Source organism: Pollachius pollachius (assembly GCF_949987615.1).
Source record: "Pollachius pollachius genome assembly, chromosome: 11".
Lineage (NCBI taxonomy): Eukaryota > Metazoa > Chordata > Actinopteri > Gadiformes > Gadidae > Pollachius > Pollachius pollachius.
Window position 1 is genome coordinate 11,796,799 of NC_136944.1, and position 4,956 is coordinate 11,801,754.

The window sequence follows — 4,956 nt, forward strand, 5'->3', positions numbered from 1 at the left end:
TGGCAGTAATGAACTGATAAATATCAAATCAATTCTTTAATTGCTCAATCATCCAGTTTTTTAGAATAGGAAACGGTGACAAGACGCTGTGTTGCGCTTTCAAAATAAAATAAAATATTTTTCTCCCCCCGGTATAATTTTTAGGTGGGACAAATGCGCCTGTCTCCAATATTGGAGGGGACACGTCCCCTCCGCCCCCCCCGGTTCCTACGCCCTTGCTCAGGGGCATAAATTAAACACTGGTGTGATACATTTAAAAAAACTCCCAATAGTTTCATTTTTAGTAGGTTGCAATTGTATGGTACATACAACAGTTACAATATGACTGTTGCCATATTGTAATACAATACTGTGAATATATCATATAAATATTGCATTGACACCAGGGGCGTAGCCAGGACATTATTACTGTGCTGGCCAGCTCACGCCTGTCTTATATTTGGGGGGACACTTGATTTGGGGGGGGGGGGGGGGCTATTTTAAGGGCAATATTTATTCATAATGACAAAATATAGCACTTTGAATAAGAATAATAAGTCAAAGTTAGATCAGACTAAGGGCGCACTCACACTAGGCCATCTGTACCGTGCCCAAGTCTGTTTCACACCTGTACCGTGCCCAAGTCTGTTTCACACCTGTACCGTGCTCAAGTACGATTGCCCCCCGGCCCCCCGCCGTCGTTGGGTAGTGGTGTTGCTGCGCTGCCTAACAGAGACAATGCAGCGATATGATCATGAGCAGTTCTAACTTGAGAGAAAGTGAAATCCACGAGCTGCTGATCATGTGAGAGAAGGTGATGCAGTCGCATTAAACAAAGACGTTGAAAGATGGTGCAATCTACGAGAGAGACGCAGAGGAACTCTCCTTATGAGGCGTTTGTCTGGATAAAAAACAAGTGGTCAGCAAAATAAAGAATATGTCGGTGTTTCCGCGCCGTGACAAACAGGGCACTTTTGATCAAAAACTCTACTTCACTATCACACCAACGTGAACCGCTTGCCATCATGTTTATTGTTTAATGGGAAAGAAGGGTTGCATGGACTACGCGTCATCCAGTTCAGGTTGCGTAGCCGTGTGTGTGCGCGTGTCGGCTCATTAGCATCCGTACCGTGGCCTGAGCACACCTCTCCCAAGTGTGCTCAGGCCACGGAAGTAAAGTGGACTTGAGTACGGTTGGCGTGCTCACACTAGCCAAACGATCTAGACTTCAGCACGGTACAGGTGTGAAACGGACTTGGGCACGGTACAGATGGCCTAGTGTGAGTGCACTCGGGGGGGCCAGCGGGGTGGCCAACCTCTGGTCAGGAGGGGCCGTGGCGCCCCCCTGGCCCCCATGTGGCTACGCCCCTGAATGACACCATCGTATCAGAATAGGATACAATTCATATTTGTCTATCCAATGAGCTCCAATGGGCTAAACTCACAATCCCAGCTTCACAGAGTCATACTGTAAACCTATGGTTGATACAGCAACATTGTTCTGAGAATTCACCAATGTTACCTATTTTGGCAAAACTCACAGTACAGTAATTGCACTGATAAGCTAAACGAATAACACCACAGTAAGAAAAGGTCTAGACTGTCTGTCGGGGGACGTAATGATGAAATCAATGCACAAATACAAAAAGGTAACAACGCAAATTTTTAGTTGTTACTGTAACACAGTAAAATGTTCATCTGAGCTGAATGAAAAAAAAGCTTTAAGTTTTCAGAATCGTGTGCATAGTTACATTTTTTGTGTGTATAAAATGGAGAAAAACTGTAAGTCACAATGAAATATGTAAATCAGGATTACATTTACAACAGGATAGCTTAGAAGGTTTCTATATTTAAAAGTCCTATACGTCCACTGAACGTAGCATGTGGGTAAATTGTGCAACACACTTGCTACTTTCTGCATGACATGAAATCTCATCTCATACAATTGAGAAAATCTATTAAAAAAACAAAACACATTGGTTAATTGAAAATACTTAAATACACACCTGAAAACACTTCCTCACAAAACTGAAGACCTATCAGCCAGCTACAAAAAGGCCAAAAGGCAATTGTGCACGTCCCGGGGCAGCGCGGGGGAAATACACCATTGTGTCATTGTGTGCCTCCATAAGCCTTTGACGGTAACTGCACCATCATGCAAAAATAGGTCCCTACTATACCCAACATATCATCACATTTCTAGACGCACTTCATGATGCAGCTGAACAGGACAGATTAGAGCAGCCCAGGTTTGTTTTTTTCTGGGATAATGTTCATTTCCATCGGGTTGTTTTGGTCCGGAACTGGTACACCAACCATAAACTATTTGAAGTCGTATACTTACCATTTCTAAACCCTATAGAATTATTTTTTTTCAGCTTAAAGATGGTGTGTAAATAACTGCCAACCACATGCCCGTATGCCTCTTCTGCAGGCAATGGAACAGGCCTGCGGAGACATTGAGGTAAGGTCAATCCATGGACAGATTCGGCACACAAGGCGAGGATCCATAAGCCCACCCACGTACAATTGCCTTGTTTTTCTGTTTACAGTACAGCTGTGTATTTTTGTTTTTGCTTAAACTGAATTTACTGCACTGTAAAGTACCGTATTGCAATGTACAGTATTGAGCATTAGATTTTTTGGTTGGTGTGAAAACGTGCCTTCTGTGGAACCGAATAAAAACAGTGAGTATGGAAGACTGCAGTGTTTTATATAAAGTAGACTAGTGTGTTGCTGCTGATCTGAAAGTGTATATGATACAAGTGTGTATCATTTTGGTATCAGAGTGACATTTTGACCAAAGATTGTTAGGTTTCGATAGAAGAGTTTCAATTTGACATAGATGTGAATGGTATATTTCTCAGTGCTGTGTCTTATTTACTTGTGTGTTGAGTTTTGACACAATGAGCCAAGTTTTGCAAAATGTGTTCAAGCAATTGAAAAAAAACTGTAAACAATTAGAAAGCCTGGTTATACTTGTCTGCACTTGCAATAGTCATGTTGTTACGATCAGGAAAAGGAGTTCTGATCTCACAAAGGTTTCAGGCTATGACATTACCATTTACATCTCATTGCATAGCATGCCTTCTAAACTTCCTCAAATCATATTTTGATCCATTAATACAGTACCTATGCTATGCATAATACATACGCATATAAAGGTCCTACATACGCATATAAAAGGACCAGAACTTGTTGCTTGGGATGTTATAAGTATTATTTTGTAAGTTGATGGCTGTGACATGAACTTAAAAAATGTGTAACATTTGATTCATGTTACGCATTTCAATAATCCCCCATTGCATTGTGATGAGCAGGAAATGAAACAATTGTTGATCTGTAACGTTGCCACCGATCTCAATAGTTTTAATAAGATTATAGGCCTATGAAGACTTTGAGAAAATGTGCTTTGAATGTGAAGAACTCATAATAATAATCATAAATAATAATAATGTGGAAGATAAAGCTGAGTATTCATCTGTCTGTAATTTTGTTTCTTTTTTTGTATAGAGATCTATATTCGATTATTGGAAGAAAATGATGATAGGTAGAAAACCCAATTACACCAACTGCAACCAAGCTTTTCCGCCATAAGGTGGCAGTATTTGTCTTTGTAGAAAGCATAATAAATAACTGACGCGTCGACCTCAATGAGGAAATGTCTAATTTTGATTGTACAATATCGTTTTTACTCAAACGTTTTGATTATGGATATCAGTGTTTTTATTTTCGGATAGGTCTACCACATGAAAACATGAATAAACCTGTTTCTGAATATACAATTTGATTAACGCATTGATTAATCACTGCTAGGCCTATAGCTGCCCACCGGGAAACAGGCCTATTGATTTAAATTAATTAATTCTCTGCCACATGATTTTCAAGTCAACATCAGTAGGCCTACCTCATTGGACCAGATAATTATTGGCGTTTACCATTCCGCCCATACCAATATAAACTGGATTTTTACCTGGATTCAGCAGATAATTCCTGAACCACCTCCAGAGTGCAAGTTCGTTTCACTTTATCTTTGAATAAATCACGTGTTGACCATGTACCTCAAGTCAAACCTAGCCCAAAACCACGATACCATGGAAGTTTAAAGTTACGTTTCTACTAGGCCTATAGCTAATGTAACTAATTGTAAAGTTTATAACATCCGGTTAGTGTGGACAGGCTGGTATTGCGGTGTAGGGGAGCTTTATATGAAACAAGCAATTTAGGTGGTTAAAATAATAGATAGTTCAACACCCCCTCCCATATTGCATATAGGCCTATTGTTTTGCAAGTGGGACAATGTTTAAATTCTATCATAAAAAAAGACTCACTCTCAGTTATTTAAAGGGGACTCATTACGTTAGCTTTTTTTAAAAAAGAAGCTTGCGTATCTTATTTTATTCTATACTATTATGCTTATATTATCCTAACCTCTGTACTGTTCTATGATTGGTGAAAGGTTCTTAATCTTTGTTTTGGAAATAAATGATTATATAATAGCATAATGATAAATTGATATATTGTGGTTACAAACTCAACGAGAAACCTTACTCGAACTTGCTTCATTGCGCAAATCAAAATAAAAAAAAAACTTAAATATCGGAAGCGGATAAACAAACACGATGAACTTCGTCGAATCCAAGGGTTCCCAACGTTGTCTACATGGTTAAATCAAGAAGAGCTCTTCTATCCCGTCAGACGGGGAGGCGTGGCCAAACAACCCAGAGTTATCAGGGAGGGATCCGCGTGCGGTGGCTGGAGGGAGTCATTCAGTCAGGTAGGAGGTAGGGCAGCAACCGTTGGTAGTATTTGTGTCCGTAGTGTTTCATCAGCTCCACCAGCCTAATGTGGACCAAGTGCGAACCAATCGGCGCATCTTTTTGCGGGCTCACCATCAAAAGCACACCCATTACGCATGATCACAAATCGGTGGATGAATGATACCTGTCTGTTTCCGTGGGAAGAAAACGATTTAAA